We start from the raw sequence: 23,991 nt of genomic DNA on the forward strand, positions 1-23,991 counted from the left end.
GGTGTCCTCTAACCTTATTGTGATGCTTATCATATATGGTGACGATTCAGAAACAATGGCAACTCATTCACAAGAGTGCAGATGGGGTGCAAGGGTGTTTTTACATACTCTGGACTCACTCATAGGCACAGAATATGTCTTCAGGAGCCATAGCCTAGCAAATACCTTTAGTTCCATTACATGGCCCTGGCAAAGTCTCCGAAGAAGAAATCAGAACTTTGTTCAAACAAACATCATCTCCAGAAATACAGGAAGTTTAATCAAGAAAGTATTCATCATAGAAGAGTGATGGAGACTCAATGCTTGCATGGCTGAAATACATGGGTAATTAGGTATATAATCGTACGTGCAGTTCTGTAGGCAGAGAGCAGAACCATCCATGGGAATGTACCTTGGATATAGGGAGAACGGCAAAGCCAAACAAGAGTTCCATTTCAGATGACTGGAGACCTCTTACTGGAACAAGAATTCAGGATAGTAATACTACACAAGTGTAGTGGATTGGCACTTGAGCACAAAAGCACGGTTATTAGAAGAGAGATGCAGTAAGAATGAGTTGAGAGTTGGAGATCACCAGGTATATCCACAGGTTAGCACTAACGCTCCACAACCCACTGCATCCTATTCTGAAGAATGACTGTATCATAAACAAAACAAGACTGTCAATAGAATATTTTGGTCTCAATTTCATGGAAAGAAATTCTTTATTTTCTCTCCCCTCTTTGCTTCACTTAGTTAATTCCGCTTTCTTTCAAATGTCAAGTTGAGCTTCTCTTTCTCAAGGAAACTTTTTGTGACTTCCTCACTAGGTCCCATTCTCTTCTCCCCCATGTTTCCATTAATTAATTTAACATATGCTTAGTTTTCTTATTTCTTGGCATACCTCCTACAACACAGATAATAACGTGGAAATTAATGATAAAGAAGTAAATGACGTAGTGTCTTTGTCTTGGGGATTTATCAATCTAGAACACCTGACTATGGCTCTTTGTACCCATAGAAGAGAATTGTGAGCTTTGATGTATGTATGGTGTTGGAGGAACAGCTGGGGAAGACCAAAGACAGCAAAAATGAATTTAGGAAATGTGACAAGTAGCATTTGCACAGTTTGGAAGCTGATTGACATAACCTTCATTCGATCCCTGAGGTTTGTGTCACACAGGAAAAGCAAAAGGTGATAGGAAACCCACGGAGGTCTGCAGATCTGTCGACTTACACTGACTATGAATTATTTCTAGCAATTCGTAGTGCCCTAAAAAACAGACCTATTTAGGAGAGGCAAATTTTCTACATTTCCGAACAGCTTGAGTTGGGAGATTTTTGACTCATAATATCTGAAGAAAAGAAAGAAAGAAATTAGTTGCAACAAGAATCTGTGGGAGCAGTGATTTAAAAAAAAAAAAAAAAAGAAAATTATATGGGCATGGGTTGAGGTTAGCCAACAAAAATTTGATATTCTTGTTCATTTTTGAGCTGCACTGGTAAATGTGCAATTAGGCAAAACACTCTCCATCCATAGCAGGCAAGAGAAGAAAGCACTGATTCTAAATACAAAAGCCCTCCCTCTCCTGGCATGGGTCTTTCATCAGGATGGACCAGGTTGGATCGTGACAGAGGCCTTTTTGCCAGAGCCTGGTTTTTCATAACGTGAGAGACGCTTTCTCCTTGTAATTACCAATAATGCTGCCGGGTGAGCCCAAGACACATGGAACCGTGAATTAGATAGTACAGCTCTCTGTTGCATGTCATGTAAGGCAGCAGCCTTGCTATTTGCATCCCATAGACTTCCAGACAATTTTTGGATCAGCACACCCTGTTCTCATTCTCACTGCTATCCTTTCTCTCCTCATTTACCCTATGAAATATCATTTGCCCATTGGCATGTCATCTGCATTGTTCAAAATCAATACCACAACTTCATCTACACTCTCCTTTCAGAGCATTTGTCATTTGCCAGCTGTGAATAATGAAATAACTATCTTATGTTTTTAGGTTTTGCTTATCTTACCTCAGGAATGACTTAATCAATCAAAATGCAGAGCTGCTTGACATTTAACCTAGAAGAGTATGTAGCCATGTTTAAGTTCATTCAGGCAACCTTAACAGAATAGCTCGGCAGGCTGACTTCAACTACAAATGTCTGTTTCTCACAGTTTTGGAGGCTGGGACGTCCAAGATCAAGGTGCTCACTGATTTGGTTCCTGGTGAGAGCTCTTTCCCTGGTTTGCAGATGGCTGCCTCCCTGCTGCATGTCTTCACATGGCGGGGGGCGGGGAAAGAGAGAGAGAGAGAGAGAGAGAGAGAGAGAGAGAGGGAGGGAGGGAGGGAGGGAGGGATAGAGAGAGAGAGAGAGAGAGAGAGAACAAGCTCTCTGGTCTCTCTAAAGTTGGACAACATGCCATTATGGGAGCCCCACCCTCATGATCTCAATTAAACTTAATTACTCTCCAAAGGCCCTTCTCCCTAAGGCCATCACATGGAGGGTAAGTTTTAGAATACCAGTTTTGGGGAACACACACATTCAGTCCATAGCACACTAGGAGAGCAAAACATCGCCACTCTGCTATAGATCTATCCCTCCGTTCGGAGTCACGTGGCCATTTAAGTGACCGATTCTCTGATAAATAAACTCGGGGAGACTGTTTCCCGTGGAGGGCATTTTCAGTGTGTGGGCTTTCAATATTTCTTCAGAATTTTTCCTTGGAATCAGAAATAAATGCAACATTTACCAGTCAAATTACTTCAAATATTTTTTTTTTTTTTAATTGTTAACTCTGCAAAGCTATAAGTATGACTTATGTGGGGAGCCCTTTCACATCTTCTTTAGTGAAACTTTTTTCTCACTTTACAATCAGTTGTCTATTCCTTGGACCACTTTTTCTGAATGTCTCATGGTCTTTTATTTCTATATTTAACAACCTGTCCCAGTTTTTCCAGTGTAGCTATACTGAAGAGTTCAAGGGTTACTACGAGGTTGAAAAGCTTACCTGACCCTGCTTTTAAAGTTTTTTGAGACTCTTCGAATAGGAAAAGCATATGACTATTCTTTCGTAAACCAGACCTTCCCACTGAACAGAGCTGTGCTTAATTCTAAACTTGCATCACTGAAGTTTGAATAGGTACAAATATATATATAAATTCCCTTTCAATCCAAATTGCTGCTGAGAACACTGACACCTCCAGATGCTGTTAGCTTTTCTAAAATTATCACTGATCCCTTTAGCATTTGCAACTACAGAAAGAAAAGTAATAGGACATCCTACTGAGCTAAAATGCAGTAAGGGAGGGAGAGAGAGAGCAGTTAGAGCCTCTTGTCCATTTCCTTAAATTAATGTAGGACTGTGTGTCATATTAAAATTTCAAGGGTTGTATTCAAAACGTTTTTAATGAATGTAAGCAGCAAAACAAAGGAAAAATAATGTGCACTGGTGCCACTTTTTAACACTCTCTTGAAAAATAAGGAAAATTATATTTCACTTTATCTGATTGGTTTGTGTGGAAGAAATCTAGAAGTCCTCCTATCTCTGCATGAATTTTAATCCCTGTTTCTCTTATTTGAATGAAAATAATATCAAACCAAAAATACATTGCAAAAAATCCTGAAAACCACTCTCATGAAGAGATTACTGAATTACATAATATTTTTCTTCAAATAAAAGCCCCATAGCTAGAGCAACTATAATGCAATGAAATGAGACATCACAATTTTTATGTTTATTCTTTATTCATTATATATATGTATGTATGTATATATATGTGTGTATATATATATGAGACTTAACTGTAATCCTAGTTGAAACATTTCATAGACAAGATTCGTTTGCCTTGAAGAGTAAGCAGAGATGCTTAATTGGATTTATTCAACATAAGATTTTCTTCTTAAAGCTGTACTTTAAATGCAGGTAAATGTACACATCAAGGTTAAGATGACTGATTGAAGCCATATCATAGAATTTCTCTTCCACAATAACCAATGAAAACCAGAGCATATACCAACAACCTCAACAAGAAAAAAGAAAACAAAACAGACCAATGAACCAAATTAAGAAACAAATCAAGAAATGGAATGTTCTGGAAACAAGTGACTTTTAATCACTTCCTGAGAGTAATGCTCATGGATTACCAAATTCCCCAAATGTGAAAAGAGTTAAAGTATCTGGACACCCTTGCTTATCGTTTCAACTGGGGAGTAAGAAAATGGATATTGGAAATGAGGATAAATGAAGAAAAGGAAAATAAAGTAGATATTTTATCATACAAATAATGATTTTAGAGCTGCCCAATTAATTGTTAAATAAATCTGAAGCTTGAAGGTATCCCTCCATGGAATGAAAGATGCCCTCCAACTGTATAAAGTGAATCTATATTTAACTATTTTACAAGTGAGAGTGGAAGCCAGATAGTCTAACAATAACAAAATCAACAGAAATCATACCATAACAAAAAAATCATATATAGAAACATTTCAAAAACTAATGAATAAAAATAAAATAATATAAAAAGAGAAATAGATCTAATTTAATAGATAAAAGGCCAACGTAATTTCCCTGGAGAACAACATTAAATTGGAATTATCAGAAACCATTATTAAATTTTAATAATTACAGGAAAAATCTTGAGAAGATGCAGATGAAAAAGACAACTATATTAAAACAATCTTTAAAAAATTACTAGATTTGAAAAAATATTAAGTAGGTATCATCAGTGTCTTTAAGGTAGAGTAACCAATAAATGAAAATAAATACTGTAGAAAGTAGAATATAAGACAATTTTCCTGAAATAAATATCTAAATTTACTGCTTAAAAGATTGTGACGTAAAAGAAGTGTTCCCAGACATTTAAGCCCTCTTCAAAAGGACAAATGTCACATTGAGCACAGACCTTTCCATCACAGCTTTTAAAGCTAGATGACAATAGAGCTGTTTTTGTAGAGATTCAAAAATATTTTTAAAAATATATTCAACATATAGCAGTGTACAATGAGGTTCACTTATAAAGGAGCCAGTTTTTATTTTCTCCTGAGTTACTCTTTTCTGATTTCACAACATGGTTTCCTCATTTACCTGACAATATTTTTTCCCCCAGATCAGTTCTCCATTGTTTAACAATGACTGATAGTTTAACACAAAGATGTGGTCAAAGTCCAAAGATATTTGAGAATAACAATGTTGTTTTTATTCAGGAAACCAACAAGCAAACGGACAAAGGCACAAGACAAATAAGATTAACAGTGAGTAACATCTATCTGTGATAAAAAGTATCAACAAAGATAGTATAGAAAAAATGTACCTCAAATAACAAAGGTCATATATAACAAGCTATAGCTAACATCATATTCAATGGTGAAAGCTTAAAGTTTTTCTAAGATCAGGAAAAAGTCAAAGATGCCCATTTTTACCACTTTCATTTGACATAGTATTGGAAGTTATAGGCAGCAAAAAGAAATAAAAGATATCCAAATTGGAAAGGAAGAAGTAAAACTCACTATTTACAGATAATATGATATTGTATATAGAAAATCCTTAAGACTCCATCAAAAACGGTTAGACTAATAAATGAATTCGGTAAAGTTGCAAAATAGGAAATCAATATACAGAAATCTGTAGCATTTCTATACACTAATAACTATCAGAAAGAGAAATTGAAAAAAAAATCAAATTGACAATTGCACCAAGAATAAAATACCTAGGAATAAATTTAACCAAAGACATGAAACTAAAATCTGTAAGACATTGATGAAAGAAATTAAAAAGACACAAATAAATGCAAAGATATTCAGTGTTCCATGTTTTAGAATAATTAATATTGTAAAAATGTCCATACTACCCAAAGTAATCTGCAGATTCAATGCAATCCCTATTAAAATTCCAATAGCATTTTTCACAGAATTGGAATAAACCATCCTGAAATTTGTATAAACCACAAAAGATGCCAAAGTTTCAAAGAAATATTGAGAAAGAAAAACAAAGCTGGAAATATCACACTCCCTGATTTCAAACTATATTACAAAGCTGTAGTAGTCAAAACAGTATGGTATTGGCATAAAAACAGGCATGGTAGATCAACGGAACAACATGGAGAGCCCAGAAAGAATCCCTCACATATATTGTCAGTTAATTTATGACAAAGGAACCAAGAATACACAATGGGGAAAGGATAATCTCATCAATAAATGGTGTAGGGAAAACGGGAGAGCAACATGCACAAAAAAGTGAAATTGAACCACTGTCTTACATCATACACTAAAATCTATTCAAATGGATTAATGTAAGACCTGAAACTATTCAGACCCGATTGTAAGAACTAAATGTAATATCTAAGACCATAAAACTCTTACAGGAAAACAGTAGAGATAATCTCCTTGACATTGGTCTTGGGAATGAGTTTTGTGCATTTTACATGAAAAGCAAAGGCAACAAACTAAAGCAAAACTAAACACGTGAGAATACATCAAGCTAAATGGAAACCACCAATTAAATGAAAAGGCAACCTATCAAATGAGAGTTAATACTTGTAAAGTATATATCTGATAAGGGGTTAATATCCAAAGTATATAAAGAACTCAGATAACTCAATAGCAAAATAAAAACAATCTGATTGAAAAACAGGCAAAGGATCTAAATAGACATTTTCCAAAGAAGACATACAGGTAGCTAATAGTTATATGAAAAGATGCTCAACATCATGATTAGGGATAATCATCAAGATTATGCAAATCAAAACCACAGTGAGATATCACTTAATACCTGATAGAATGGCTGTCATCAAAAAAAGCAAGAAATAAGAAATGTTAATTGAAATGTGGTGAAAAACACTCGTAAATCCTTGTGCACTGTTGGTGAGAATGTGAATTCCTGTAGTCACTATGGAAAACAGTGTGGAGGTTTCTCAAATTATTAAAACTAGAACTACCATATGATCCAGCAATTCCACTTCTGAGTATTTATCCAACGATAATAAAAACACTAACTGAATCAGACATGCACTCCCATGTTTATTGCAACATTAATTACAATAACCAAGATATGGAAACAACCTAAATGACCATCAGAGGATGGATAGACAGTGAAAATGCCGTGTGTGTGTGTGTGTGTGTGTGTGTGTGTGTGTGTGTGACATTATTCAACTATAAAAAAGGATGAAATGTGAAATGTTACCATCTGCGACAACATGAATGGACCTTGGAGGCATTATGCTAAGTGAAATAAATCAGGCAGAGAAAGACAAATACTGTTAAATATCTATATGTGGAAGCTTAAAAACCAAATGAAAACAAAAACCAAGCTCACAGATAGAAGATATTGGTGGTTTCCAGAGGAAGTTCTTATTACGAGAAAAATAAAATTCTGTAACTACATGTGTGATGGATATTAACTAGGTATTGTGGTGATCATTTTGCCGTATTTATAAATATCTAATCATTGCATGTTCAACCTGAAACTGATATAATGTAGTATGTCAATTATATTTCAACTTAAAAAAAAAAAAATGACTGGGAGTAGACACAGCTTCAGGGTGCGTGCCTAGGTCCTTAAATATCAGAACTGATTTGGTGATTAGTGCCGCCTGCATCGAGCAAGGGTCTCAGTAAGTCAGAGGAGCTGAAACCTTGATCGCATTGCCTGTTATTCCATGAGACTGGAGGTGGGGTTGGGGTGGGAAAGCTGCATCAACTCCTGATATCTATCCTTGTAAAGACTTTTCTTGTTTTAATCTCACAATTAAACACAATTTTTCCCTAGCATTTATGCATCTTCAGGCCTACATTTGAACTAGTCGTGTCCTGTTCCAACATGTATTATGCAGGTTTTAAATTCATGGCCTGTGCCTCAGATGGGTCCTTAATGCTACACAGGAATTAGTTGACCTAATTCATTCACTTTCTGCTCTATTCCAAACCTCAAACATCTCCTCCCAACATCCTCACTTTTAGATGGGAACTTCATTTCTTACAACAAATGGAGAATGACCTCCACATTCCACCACAACATGCACTCACTTCCAGCATTCATTTTCTCTGCTTTTCAGCCTCTTATCACATAGGAATTTTTCATCATATCTCTGAAATCAGTCTTTCATTTCTAGTAGTTAGATTCCATCCCTTCTATTACTCCTTATACAATGCACACATGCTGTTTTCTCCTATCTTCAATAAAAGCCCTCTCCTGAATCCACCAGCTCTGCTTCGTTATTTGTATTCTCTTTGCAGAAAAGCTTGGAAATGTTGTCTGTACAAACTCTCCAATTGTTGTCTTTCCAATCGCTCTTAATCTACTTCTGTCTGCATTTTCCCCTCACCACTGCACTGTCTGCATTTTCCCCTCACCACTGCACTGTAGCTACTGACTGCTCTGCTCCTCATGTCAGTGAACGACACTCAGTCCTTTTTAGCAGCATTAGATACAGGTGACCACACTTTCCTTTTCCATAGACATTCTTCACTCGGATTTCAAGACTTCATAATTGTTTTCATTTTGCTCCCATCTCACTGGTTGTCCCTGCTCCCTCTCCTTTAGGTTCTCACACTTATCTTTTTTACCTTCTTAATAGGGAAGGACCCAAGTCCCTGATCCTCTTCTCTTTACTAACCATTCCTTCCAATACCATAGCCTTTTCAGTAATTGCCATAATTTAAAAAAAAAAAAAAATATATATATATATATATATATATATATATATATATATATATATATATATATATATATATAAATTCTCAAAGCAATTAAACTTACTGTAAGAGTTATATAAATGATTTGGGAGAGTCATCCATAATTTTGAGTTATCACTATTCTTCTCTTAAGTCAAAGAATTGAAAGTTGACTATAAATGAGACACTTGGGTGATAATAAGATGCCCAGTGGTGGTAACATGGAGGCATTTGGAAAGAAAATACGTACATACATATATATTCAAGGCTGAATTAAATGTCATGGAATTTGAAGACTTTCAAGTAAATCAGCTGGTCATTTCTTGAAGGACATGGGCCAGAGTTTGAGTACTTTATTAAGAAGCAGTTATCCATCCACTCCTCCTTGATATAAGTGTAAATATCACCTAAGAAATCATCATGTTTCATGAGAGGCTACACAATGGTGGCTCTTGACACTTAGAAGATATATACATAATAAATCAAAATCTTGAACTTTTTATTTGACTCCTCATAATTTCAAATGTATGGACCTGTTAAAAGTAGTGGTATTTTTTCCTTTTTTTTTTTTTTTTTGTCCTTGGGGAAGCAGTTTAAAAGTTCAGTAAGTTTATCAGAGAGCATTTTCTTTCTTTCTTTTTTTTTTTTGGTGTGACAGTTGCTTTCAAAATGGGCTTTCTTCTTCTCAGGAGGGAAAATATCAATGTCATGTGGTTTGTCAGTTGCTATGGTAACTATACCTTGTTCTTTTTTTAATAACAGTTTGAACTGCCTCTTAAACCTTAGCAACAGTCTGACCTACTGAAGAGTAAATCACTGCTTCACCAGAGTGCAGCCCTTAAACCCCCACCTCTACCCCCCCACTTCTTTTTGTCCCCCACTTCCAGGTGCTTATTTAAAATTTATGTACAAATACTCTTAGTGCTCTTGGTTAGCCGTGCAGTGCAACAAGAAGTAGATTAGTTAAATATGAAGAAATGGGTAAGTTTTAAATGTACATCTTTTTGTAGAATTAATGGAAAACTTTACTTCTGATAAACCTGTTAACTCTCTTGACTTAATGTATCAGCTCCAACTCCACTTTCCCCCCAGAACTCTGGTTTGAAATATTTGACCACTTGTCTCTACTTCAGCCTCTATAATGGCTATTTCAATACAAGTGAGGGTCAAAACTGACTTCAGTTCATTTTAATTCCTGTGTTATTAAAATGAAGCTGAGACCACCAAACCTCTAGGGTGGAAAAGGTAAAGTACCCTTTGACCAAAATCATAAGATAGCAATAGAGAAATATGATGACTCCTGTCTCTTGTTCTTTTTATAGCTCCTTGTGAAATAAATCATGAAGTATTTAATAATACTTTATCTTAAGATCATGGTCTTTAAAAAATGAACTTTGATTTCTTTCATTGAGATGCATAGACCTGTCAGTATCATAATGGGTTTTATTTGAAAATTGCTATCAAAGGAAGTCACAGTAGAATATAAATGCAACATAGCTCATTAATATACAAACTTGGCTTTGAGTACTATGTCTTTCAAAACAAACTGCATAAAATAAATCTGAAATTAAATTGTAAAATAGAAGGGTTATGTACTATTTTTATAATAGGTTATACCATATAAAATATTGATATTCTCACATATATGATATTGCTATAGTTGAGTCACATTATATAAAACATTATTAATATATATTCACATAGGTCTTGAAAATGATAGCATAACCATGGATTCATATATATACACACACATATATATGTGTGCCAAAAAAAGTATGCACATTTTTAAGAAAGGAAAAACCTGTATTAAAATTACACTGATGGTAACCACTGTGAGCACCTCTTGTAATTGTAGAAATCACGCAGTCTTATATTCATCTTTTGTTATCGGTATATAGTTTTAAAATTTTAATACAGATTTTTCCTTTCTTAAAATGTGTATACATTTCTCTGGCACCGTGTGTGCGTGTGTTTCCGTAATATATGACCTCTCCAAACCTTTATGATGTATATATGCATATAAATTTACACATTATAAAACATACTCATAATTTTGGGATCTAAATTTGGCAACTAATAGTAATTGTGATCAATATTTATAAGGGTAAATCAACAATGTATATCTTCTTGAGAATAATTCCTCATGGCGTTTCTGTATGCTCAAAACTTATGAGACAATACAAACTAACACAAAATGATTATCAGACAGCCTGAAGATTTAGAATGCAATTGAAGGCTTCTTTAGCAAAAGAAAGACCCTGCATATGTTTCTAAGGCCAGTCATAGAGGTGCAATAAATATTACACCTCTTCCCACTCCTGCTAAAGGCCCCTTGGGATACATGGCCTTCCAAGGCTGTAAAGGGCTTACTGACTCTAGAGTCTGTCGTGTGGTACTTCTCCTTCAGCCAATATTAATTTCAGAGAGCAACATAGAGTGGAATAGCCCTTACTATAGTGTAATGCAACACCCAGTGTATTAGTCAGGATTCTCTATAGAGAAACAGAACCAATATTATTACACACACACACACACACACACACACACACACACACACACGACACGGGGTGCCAAAAATATATATATATATACACATTTTAAGAGATGTTATCTTTGTATTGCTTTTAAAGTTGAATTGAATTACGTTTGTAATGTGTAATGTGACGTTCAATCAAAAGATGTTTCGGAGAATGATCTATTTTACTTCCAACAAGTATTACAATTTTAATATAGTTTTCTGTTTCTTTCTTAAAATTTGTATACATTTTTTAGCACCCTCTGTATATATAATGTATATATAAAATATATATTTAATATATATATATAATACTATATATAGTTTATATATAAAACATAAGGAATGAAAGAGAGAGAAAGAGCAAGCAAGAAAAAGAAAAGCATTGATTTATTGTCTCATGTAATAATGAGGGTGACAAGTTCCAAGATGCAGGGTGAATCAACAGTCTGGAACCAATGATATTGGTGAAATCTGAACGCAATCAAGAGCTGATATTCCAGTTTGAACGCCATCAGGCAGGAATAATTCTCTCTTGCTCAGAGGAGGTCAGATTTTTGTTCTATTCAGACCTTCAACTGATTGGATGAGGCCCACCCACATTAGCTAGGGCGATCTGTTTGACTTAGCCTTCCAATTCAAATGTTAATCTCATCCAAAATACCATCACAAAAACACCCACAATACTGTTCACCAAGTATCCTGGCACCCATGGCCCAGTGCAGTTGACACATAAAATTAACCATCATGCCTATGTTCTCTTCTGGTTCTGTTTCTACCTAGAAATTAATATTTGTCATTATTTTAACCTCTATGGTGCTCATTTCATTACCTGGAAATAAAGAAATTTAGTACGATTGATTTTAGGATACAAATTTTAAAATATTATATTTTCATGTACGTATACCTATTTTGACAGTATTCCTTTACTAGCTCATGGAATCAAATAAATGAGAGGATCAGTACCATTTGCTCTACTACAAATGTTTATCATCATTAGGTAAGAAATACAGATGCCTGTTCATTCATTGGTCTTTATCTTTATTTTAATTTGTGCAATCCAAAGAAGCATTTAAATAAATTATCACAGATAGGACCAGGGACACCTTTGGGATGTTGGAGGTGATATAAAACATAAGTTCAGTAAGAATGAGAGCGTGTCTTTGTATTAAAATGAACCAGTACAGTATTCGAACTTCTATTCATCTTCCTTATCCATCTTGAATAGAGTCTTATTATCAGTGGAAGTCCTAGGAATTGACACACTTATAAATATGTAGATGCAGATAAACTTGCAGTATAAATGTGATGATAATAACAACAGCAAAGAAAGTCCTAGAGGTAGTGTAAGAGATAATGGAAACCAGGCACTCAGCTGAACTCTCAACCAGTAATGTGTGTCTATAGATGTGTGTATTAACATGACAAAATAATTACACAAGTCCCTCAGGATATTTACATACTCAAACAATATTTGCTCTTAGCACAAACTTAGGAATCATTCCCAGCAGTTTCCAAATTCTTTGTTTTGCATTTCTCATCAGTAAATTTTTCTGAGTGTGTCCCCAACAAATATTTTACTTACAAATAGTATATAATAGAATAATCAGAATGTATTAAAAGAGAATGAGATCAAAATAAATCATATTTGTGATGTTAGCATTTTCTTCTTACCTCCAATAGAGCATCTTTCACAAACACATGAGTGGTACAACTATATTTATATAACTTCATGCTATTTTTGAGTGAGATTTGTTTGTAAAAATTGACTGGGAAAAGAAGGGGAAGGATGGGACTGCAGCTGTGATGAAGATACTTGTTTCCACAAAGAATTAATCATACTAATTTATGATGAGAAGTATTTAGTAAAGAAGAGGATGTTCAAGGGAAATGGTCAACAGGCGTGGAAGGTCCTTGAAAAGGCTTAACATGGTGGAGTAAAGGACAGGCCCAAAGCTACCAGAAGGAGGAATGAGTTAGAGAGTCAACCCGACAATTTGTTCAAGTTGTGACTTTAGGCAGCCTCACTCCATACTTCTGGGTAAGTATGGCCGCCTGAGAGAAGGTGTGAGGGCTGCAAAGCCAAAGAACCTCAGAATGACCCCTGGAAAGCTTTTAGAAAAAGAGTTTATTAGACCACGTCCCATGAATTCCCAAGGGAGAAAGCAACGAGAATCTACATTGACTATTTCTACAAACACTGTTCTTGAATTAAAAAGTAACTTGAAAAAAAAATATTTAAATCTGTCCATTAGATTTAGGAGAGAACACTTGATAAGCTGCCAACCTTTTAATGCATGTATATATGTTGAATGTATAATGCTTTTAAAAAATGCTAGCTCTGATAGGGCAGGAGGAAGAAGCAGGTTGCTACTTGGCCTTCATTTGCTTTTGTCATTGGGAAAAAGTGTTTGTGAGAGCATCTGTTTATGATTCACAGGGGTTTGTGAGTGTGTGACTGTACATATGTCTTTTGTTGTCACAAAACTTCTGTTCGTTAGTTACTAGGCAGGCCGATTTGGGACTGCGGGGGACAGAATTTCATAGGTTCAGAATCACAAGCCCTTCAGTAGGAGCCCTCTCCACTGTTCTCCCACAATCTTACCTACTGGAATTGAGTCCTTCTTAAAACTGATTTATTGGAGATCTGTAGAATGAGGGACCGAAAGGGATAGCTCAACTCTTTCACATACTATTGAAGAATTAAGTCAAGATACATCAAGTGCATTGCAAAAAAGTCACACTAAGTGAATTGCATTAAGTGAATGATGGAACCAAGAATGAAATGTGAATCCCCAGTTCCTGTTTGAGTTTGCTCAATAAGTCTCCTTAAGGTTTATCATGGAATATTCTTTTCTACTGATGAGATGCACCGGACCAGGAAGCAGACTTTGGATCTCCAGGAGTGATTCTCGAATTTTAATTGCATATAAATCATCTGGTAGGCTCTGAGATTCTGCACCACTTCCAGGTTATTCCAGCATTTCTCGTTGTGAACCAAGTTTTTAGTAGCAAGACTTAGGGCAAAGTTGCCAATCTTTGTACATAATTATTTGCTCGTAATAAAACCCTTTGTGTGGATATGAAAATGTGCATGTCAAAAAGGAAATATAAGTAATAGCTCTAGATAAGTAAGCTTAAAGAGAGACTCCTTACCCTCCATTTCAAAGATTTCTAATTTTTTTTTAAATTTTTTACATTTCAATTTGAAGTACTGTCATTTAATTATGGAATAGGGACAATCATTGTAAAACATATCATGGATGCCTTAAAAAGATCACACTAAGTGCTAATATATAGTTGAAGAAATTCAGAAGTTCTTTTTTATTTGTTTTACTTTAGCACCTTAAATATACTAAATGGAGAAAAATAACAACAGAATAATAATTCTTGAACAATAATTCTTGTATGTGTTACCTTACACTTCACATCTTCAAGTTTCCGTGATGTTAGAAAGAATCCAAACCATATAAAGGAAGTGTGATGGGTAGAAAACGATTTCTGTGTTATGTGACCAGATTCCAAAGGCAAGAGACATAGCTTACAAAGAAAACAGTTTGACTTTAAAAGAAGAAAGCTGACTCTTAAAGTTCCTTGTGATCGGGAAAAACTCAAAAACAGCAGCAACTCTGAGCAGCTCTGAATTAATACCCTCTAACTCGTTACATCCTCTTTTTCTACCCTATACTGTTCTTTCCACGTGCCTCTACCTCAACCCTTCTCATGAAGCTGATCAAAGACTTTAATAAGCTCCTTGTCACCATGTCCTCTTAGGGTCTGTGTATACACTCCATCCCTAGGATAGGATTTCCTGGGGAGCTCTTATAAACAGCTGACACTTAGACTTCCCCCCAGATCAATTAAAGCAGACTTTCTAGGGTCAGTCTTAGGCACTGGCATTTTCAAAAACTCCCTAGATGGTGCTGAAGCATACAATCACTATTAAAAGGAGACAAATAGACAGGACACTGGTTAGCACTTTAATGCAAATTAGGTTTCCACAGTGTGTGCTGTGGACCAACCAGTGGCCATGGCCTCTGTGGGTCTGACTCAGAAGCCCTCTCAGGAGAAGCACTGTTGGCTGTGTGTCAGTAGATGGAGTAGAAGCAGCTATACTGTGCATTTATCACCCTTGGCTCATCATGGAACGTCAAAGCCCAAGAGACATTTTGGAGAAGGAAGCCTTCCGGATACACTTCCACTATATGGGCTAACTACAAAGCAGAGGGAAGAGGTGAGCTCTAGATGTCTAGTGTATCACGTGCTGTCGCACCTCCTGCTAGCCCTTCATCTGCCCCAGCCCACAACACAGAAGATTTCCAGCCTGGTTTGCCCGTCGCCATCCTTTCTCCTCCCCAGCATCTCCATCACCAAACTGAGTCTAACCAGATGAAAAGCAGCGCCACCAGGATCATCACCTTGGAACTTCCCCTGACCTAGAACAGCACCCCCAAAGTGATACACTGCACTTTCATTCGGTTACCAGATCTTCTGGTCTAGTTCTTAGAGCTTGAATTCACCCTTGGGTCTCACACTGGAGAACGAACTCCTGTCATCTGCGTGGATTGTCAATCACCTCAATGCCTAGTGCCCCGCGGTGTGCCTTCCCACCTGTAATTGCAGTGAAAGCAGACCCCTCTGACTTCTGCCCACCAACACGGAGTAAACTTTCAGGACTCAGACTCTCTCTGTCTGCCTGTTTTACTCCAAGCAGTTGCCCTTTCCCAGGTGATAACCAAGACACAATATTCTGAGTACAAATTTATGCAATCTCGTTCCTAACTTTCACACAGGACTGCTGTGGAATTTCTCACCTCCTGTCTCTCACCCTGGGTAACTACCTTTGAACAATGGCGTATACGGCACTCTGTGTCCATGCACAGGAGCTTCATTCTCTATGAAACTATGCAGAAGAGATGGGCCAGCTGATCTCTAAGAAGCACACCCTGGCTCTTTAAGGTGGCAAAAGGCCACTTTAATGATTCTTCACTTATCTCCCTGACGCCCACATGATGAAAATCAAATATTAAAGTATGCACATGCATACACAAACACCGAAGCAACACAACACAAATAATTCAATATTTACTTCTACACAAAGTTGGATTAGATAATCCTTAAAAAGCCAAGACTTTATCATGAATATGATTTCTTCTTCCAAAATCACAACCTGCAAAAGTTTTACTTCTTTGCCAGTTATGTGAATATGCTTTTCCATAGTTGTATGATTGGGTCCTCACCTGTCTAGAGTTATACTGGTAGTGCTCTAAAAATCGTTACACTTCTAACTTTACCTTTACTTTTTCTCCAATGGGTGGGTATTATTTTGCTTTGTTTTGCTTTTTTTTTTTTGCATTGTTGCAATAAATTATATTTCTGCAATGTTTTATTTTAATATGCAGTTAGCTTTTTTTGCTTTAAGAACATTAAATATTAAGACCAATCTATGATTTCCGTAATTTAAATGCAAACCCATCTATTTTTACTACATTAATGACTAATAACAAATTTGGAAATAATGACTTTTGTTTCTTTAAAAGGATACGCATTTCTATGTAGATAAGAAAGCATGTTCCCAGCATATACGTGTATAAACCATTTGCTGAAATCAAAACTAACTTTTCTAAATTTTCTTAATGTCCCTTGGTTAGGTTGGTTTTGGTTTTCTGCTAGAGATACTCACAAGTGATTTCCTGCTCTCTGTCAGTGTCTCATATGTATGTGTAGTTAAGAGGTAATTCCTGTATGGAGTAAGCACTCTTGGCAGCTGACAATGAGGCATCTCTTCAAAAGCACACACTTTACCAATAGCACAAATTATTGACAGTTCAAACAGTCAATGCGAGAGTATAATTTGGTAATCAAACATTAGCTCTTGGTGATGTAACTTAAAATATACTACTATTCAGATGCGTTGATAGTGCAATACTAAATGGCCAAATCTTACTTCATTTATTTTTTTCGTATAAATACTTGTCAATGATAAGTGGTAAAACATATGCACAATGATTTGAAAAAACAAAACAAAAACAAAAACATGATTAGTTTCTTCTGTCTAACAGCCACTTGTTAATTATAAATAGAAAGCAGAAGATAGTCCTGAATCATTCATATAGGGCTTATGTAATATACCACACAATTACAGCCCATGTTTCTTCTTAATTAGTCTTGGTTTAGATAAAAATAAATAAATAAGCTTAGTAAAAACATCTCCAGAGAATTGGAAGTGTTATAGATAGTAGAGAAGTGACTGTTAGAGACGCTTGAATATTCTTCCCTAGAGTATTCAGGCAATTAGAGTGGCATGAAGCACTTAGGAGATTAGAAAAGATGCAAAACATTACTGCCGGACTTTGAATGATGGTTTATGATAGCTGTATTCTCTAAAGCTGTACTCAGTGATTTTAAGACCTCCAGATGAAACATCTGTACCATAGTGCAATGAAAATGAGAGCAATCCAAAGAGCATCTTGTGCAAAAAACTCTGAAAGACACTTTCACAGAGACAACATCACAAATTTGTTCATGTCTGGGATTGTGGCTTTAATGAGTTCTACATACCTGGTCCCTATCCTTGAACTACTGTAAAGTTATCTACATATTTATGTATTTATTTAGTCTCAGCTGGAACAAACTCATAGATTTCCTTCTGTCACTGCATTTACTTAATCTGTCTTGATTTGCTTTTATTATTTGTTCCCAGTCACAAAATTCACCTTACCTTAGTTTATATTCGCTCTATGTTCAAAATATATTGGATTCTACACTTTTCTAGTATCCTGTCTCAGTTCCTTGAAAAGTCTCTGTGCAATATTAATGGTAGATTTGGTTCATCAAACCAATATTATAATGGTTTTAACTTTTTAATGCAATAGAGGAAAAGGGTAGCTTGAAAAATTAGCTGGTATAAATAATAAATATAATGATAATTTATAATATTTATCATTCTTACTTTTAATTGCATTATAATTTTTGTTGCCAGATGATGCTGCTTGAATTACTTTGTATAAATTATCCTATTTTTAACCATAAAAATAAAGATATGATATAAGTACTAATTTTTTATACATTTTATCAATAAGGAAAATAGTTTTATCTCTCTGCATACAATGTAAATATATATGTATAACATATATATGTATATATTACACTGTAATGTATGTATATATTGTATTATATTGTATAGTAACACACTATAGTGTATTATATATATGTATATATATGTATATATCATATTAACAGTATTTCAACCTATGTAAAGCTAAGACTAATAGAACAAAAAAGATAAACAAATTCTTATTTATAATTGGAAATTTTAATATTAATCTCTCAGTAAGTGATAGCAAAGTATACAAAAATCAATAAGGAGACAGCTGAATTGAAAACTAAGATGTAACAAACCTACGTAATTGACATTTATATAGAATTCCACCAAACAAAAACTTAATATAAACTAGTTTAAGGGAACATGAAACATTCACAAAGCTAGAGTTTAAGTTCAACCATAAAAGAAATCTCAATACATTTGGTATTAAGGAAACTATACACATATGCTCTGCGATCACAATAAAAATCAATTAGAAACTATTAGGAAATAGTAGGAAAATTTCTATCATACTTCTAAATAACTCTTGGGTCAAAGAAGGAGTTAAAAGGGAAATTTGAAAGTATTTTTAAAAGAATGGAAATAAAAGCAAAACGTCAAATTTATGGGAGTCAGTTAAAACACTGAATTTTAACTTTAAAAGCTGCTTTTAGAAAAATCAGAAAGGGTTAAAAATCAGTAAATTAATCTTCCATATTTAGAAAACAGGAAAAGAACAATTAAATCAAGGAAAATAAAAAAATGAAAGAAATTAAAGTAAGTAGAAGTCAAAGAAATAGAAATGGATAGTGAAGAAAAGACAAAGAAATCAACAGCTTGTCTTTATAAATATCAATAAATTTAATGAATCTCTAGAGGAATAGCTAAGACACAAATTACTAATATAAGGAATGAAAGTGGGGATATCATTATAGAACCTACAGGTGTTGGTATAATATTAAGGAAATATTATGTACACATTTATGCCAATTAATTTAAAACAGATGTAATGGCCAGATTCTTTGCAATATATGAACATATTCAAGAACAAACAGATAATCTGAATAATCATATATGTATGAGACAAATTGGATTTGAAAACCTTCCTACAAAGAAAATTCCAGGACCACATGTTCTACTTGCAAGTTCTATCAAATATTTAAGAAAAAAATATCAATCCTGTTTATGCTCTTTCAAAAAATAGAGGCAGAGGGAAAACTTATTTAATGAGAACAACAATGCCCTCATCGTACGAGTTCAGACATTACAAAAGATATGACAACTACAGATCACTTCCCTTCATGAACAAAGATATACATTTCCTTGAATAAATATGAGGAAATCAAATTCAGTCATATACAAAAAACAGATACATTATGACTAAGTGGAGATTATGTTGGGAGTGCATAGTTTGGTTTAACATTTTAAAATCAATTAATATAATTATTCATATTAACAAAATAATGAAAAAAAGTTAAATGATCATCTCAATAGTGCAAAAAATTGACAAAATGCAGCATTCATTTTTTGATAAAAACTACATAAAACTAAAATGGATGGGAACTTTCTAAACGTGACTGAAGGCATCTACAATAAAACAAAAACTAATATATTGTAAGTCAGGCATTTGGCTAGCATACCCACCTCATGCTTCTTACAGTAAGTGCTAAATGCCCTAGCCAGAACGATAAGGAAGGGGGGAGGAGAAGAAAATGTATGCATATTGGGAAAAAAGAAGTAAAACATGTCTTTATTCACAGACAAAATAATAGTGTACATGGAAAATTCTGTTTTCTGTAAGAGATACTAGAACTAATATTTAACAAGGGTACAAGATTAATGTACAAAAGTGAATTATATTTCTGTACATTAGCAATAAACAACGAAATAAATTTTAAAATGTAGCATTATTTACAGTGGCATTGGATGTCGTGAAATAATTAGGTGTACATAAAACAAAATACGGTGTAAGAATTGAACAAAGAACATGGCAGAGAGTTGTTGCAAGAAATTATAAAGGATCTAAATACATGAGGAGATATACCACGATCACTGATTTTAAGATATTAATTCTTTCCAAGTGGATATATACACCAATGCATTCCCAATAAATATCCCAGTAGCTTTTATTTTGTAGAAATTGCAATGCTGAATCTAAAATATGTATGGAAATGCAGATGATAGGTAGTAGCCAAAATAATTTTGGAACAGCAAAACACAAGTTGGATTTCAAGGCCTGCTATAAAACGACACTATTCAAGACAGTCCGTGGTTTTGGCATAGGAACAAACATATGGACAGTAATGCCAAATTTTTCAGCAGGAATAGGGTTATCTTTCTAACAATTGGTTCAGGAAGCAATACGATATTTGTATCCATATTTATGTCAATATCTCTATCTACTTTCATAATTTCCTCATATACAAAGTATAAAAAAATCTATATAATAGATCTTCTCATATTCCAGAACATTTCTGAAAGAACGGTGTTCTGTTAACTTGGTTATAGTAAATTCAACACATTATATATTTCTACAAAAATGTCTTCTGTGATCTTTTCTGTTTAATATATCTAGCCATGCATTTTTTTGGAAATTGAAAATAATCAAATTACCCTCAGGTGACTGTGGTAGTGGGTTAGAAGGAAAATACCAAGGAGTATTTGGTTTGGTAGTTCTTGAAAATTTTGGATAATCTGTTGAAATGTATATCACATAATTTTCAGCACAATTCCAGGGATTATGGAATCTCTGAAACCCATTCATGGATCTAATTTCAGTCAGTACATTTGCTGTAATTTAATTCTATGTTTTGCGTTTTGTCATGCTATCCAGTAGTAGCAATAATTATGCTTCACCGCTCTCACTGGTATTAGAATATTAATGTTTTCAAAATATAGTTAAAACCCATGCTGAATTAATATTTACTCAAACTGTCATTAGGCTAAAACTCATCCAAACCAATAAGCCACTTAATAAGCATGGCATTGTACAATATATCCAAGAATCATGGGTAAAATTGAGCAACCTGAATCGTGAAGTGGGGTCAGGGGGATACTTGATTTGAGTCTTCATAAGTTGTTACACAAAAGTAAGAAGGTTGAGATGATATAAAATCGTGTTTTATTAGGTAATGTATTTATTTCAGAAGTGTCTCATTGGAACCATATTATTTGAACTCCCTGGGGATATTCTTGATATATGGGTTTTACTATTGCTATCAAGATGGACTTTAAATTCATTCATTTTCCTGAGAATCTGCCGTGCAATAGATGCTGTGTTTAGGCTGCGAATATGAAGATGAATGAAAGACAAAATTAGAGATCCTGCTCTCAAAAAACTTGCAATAATAGGAGCAAAATGTACCCAGCACAATAGAGGAAATGATTCAGTAGTGGTGAAAGTTAACTGTGGAACACTGGGGAAAGACGTTCTGGAGGAAGTAATCGCAAAAGTGGGCTTTGAGGAGAGATTAGGTTGTTTTTCCCTTGAAGAAAATTAGGGAAAGCATCTGACACTAAAGTAACTGATTTGCTGAAAACAACTGGTGACTGAGTTACCGCCCATCCTTTTAACTGGAAGCTGTGGCACGTAGAAGTCACTGTAATGTCATTATAAAGCTTATTACCATGAATTAATTAACTCATTTGCATTACACAGCCTCCTATGCAAGAGAAAGCTTGTTGTTCTTAAACTACATGACAATTAAATGTAGAAGCTCTGCTGTGGAAGAGAAGTGTTACAAAAAGCCTTAAAGGTGTAAATTGTTTTATTGTTCCAATGGGAACATTATATAAAGAAAAGACTGAATCCTTAATGAAAGGCAGGCAGGAGTTAGTGTTCTTTTCTTTCTTTCTTTTTTTTTTTTTTTTTCCTCTTCTACCTCTTACCCCCGGTAAGGAGAGACCAAATTGGAGTTGTGTGTGAGTATATGCAGATATTCTTAAAGCAAGTAGGTAATTGACAATAGATCCGTGTGACAGTCTCACAGTCTGCTGATCTGTTAAGAACCATCATTCAAGATGCCAACCTCTATGTAAACTAAACATACTGTTGTGAATAAGCTAAAGGCAGCAAACAGTGGATTGCAACAAATAAAATCTTGATGTTTCTAAGCCATGAATCAAGGGCTTTGTATCCTACAGAGACAACAATGACCTTCACCTTCGAAATGCTTGGCACAATAAAATAAATCCTAGTAGCATGACTGATGTGAATCACACAGGACAGTTATAAAATTAAACTATATTCTCTGCCACAACACAAACAAAGAAGCACTATTTAGTAAATTATCAGATCGAAGAAAATCAATGCTTCTGCATCTGAGTTAAGCATTTAAAAGATCTGCAGGCATCCAGAGTTATACTTCGGACAATCTCTTCCTTTTATTAAAGAAAGAGAGGAAAATTAAATTGGGGTCAGCTAACCATTGGAAACCTTATATTTTCATTCAGCAAAATAGTTGAAGTTGTGTTTTAAGTGGTTGTTCTAAGTAAAAATGAAAGCTGTGACAATGTGGAAATGTCTAAAATTAAAATGAGTAACTATCAAGCAGCCTTCCCTTTCTTATTACAGCTTGTGTCATGTTGTTTTAATGAGGAGTGATGAGACAAAATCGAGCAAAGGGAAATCTAGGCAGAATCTTTGGAACAATTATGTAGTAGTGAGCTGTGTTAAAAAGTGGACCTGTCTCCATGGGGAGCCTCTTCACCTGAGTTATTTAAATCCAAATTGGACTGAGCGTGCCAAAGTACGTGCCACAAATACAATCTTGTACTGCAGCTAGACATACTAGATAACCTAGTAGTTCTTGGTTTTTATTCATGTTTAAAGAACATGAGTTTTTGATCACCAAAACTTCTTTAGGTAGAATATCTATAATTCCCAGCATGAGTTATAGAAAGATGTAAGAGACTTCTGCTTAGGGTATGATAGAGCTTGAGTTAATTTGTTGGCCAATTATAGGCCAGATGTTAGGCTAGATGTTTTCTTAATAAATGAATACAGTGATAGAATTGTTATCTCAATATTTCAGATGAGGATGCTTATTGTCAGAGTAATGTAACTTGCACTGCCTAGTAACCAGATGAAGAAATAAATAAATGTACAATTCTGTATTACATCTTTTATAAATCCCATTGTGTGTTCACCACCCAGAGTCAGTTCTCCTTCCATCACCATATATTTGATCCTCCTTTACCCTCATCTCCACCCCCTCCCTCCTTACCCTCTGGTAACCACTAAACTATTGTCTGTGTCTATGAGTTTTCTTTTCTCATTTGTCATGTTCTTTTGTTGTTTTTGGTTCATATACCACATATCAGTGAAATCATATGGTTCTCTGTTTTTTCTGTCTGAATTATTTCGCTTAGCGTTATAATCTCAAGATCCAGCCATGTTGTCACAAATGGTCCTATTTCATCTTTTCTTACTGCCAAATAGTATTCCATTGTGTATATATACCACAACTTCTTTATCCATTCATCTATCGAAGGACATTTTGGTTGATTCCATGTCTTGGCCACCGTAAATAAAGCTGTAATGAACATTGGAGCACACGTGTCTTTATGTATAAATGTTTTCAGATTTTTTGGGTAGATACCCAGGAGAGGGATTGGTGGGTCACATGGTAATTCTATTTGTAATTTTTTGAGGAACCTCCACACTGCCTTCCATAGCGGCTGCACCAGTCTGCTTTCCCACCAACAGTGTATAAAGGTTCCTTTTTCTCCACAGCCTCTCCAACA

The sequence above is a fragment of the Rhinolophus sinicus genome, linkage group LG02, assembly GCF_036562045.2.
Source record: "Rhinolophus sinicus isolate RSC01 linkage group LG02, ASM3656204v1, whole genome shotgun sequence".
Lineage (NCBI taxonomy): Eukaryota > Metazoa > Chordata > Mammalia > Chiroptera > Rhinolophidae > Rhinolophus > Rhinolophus sinicus.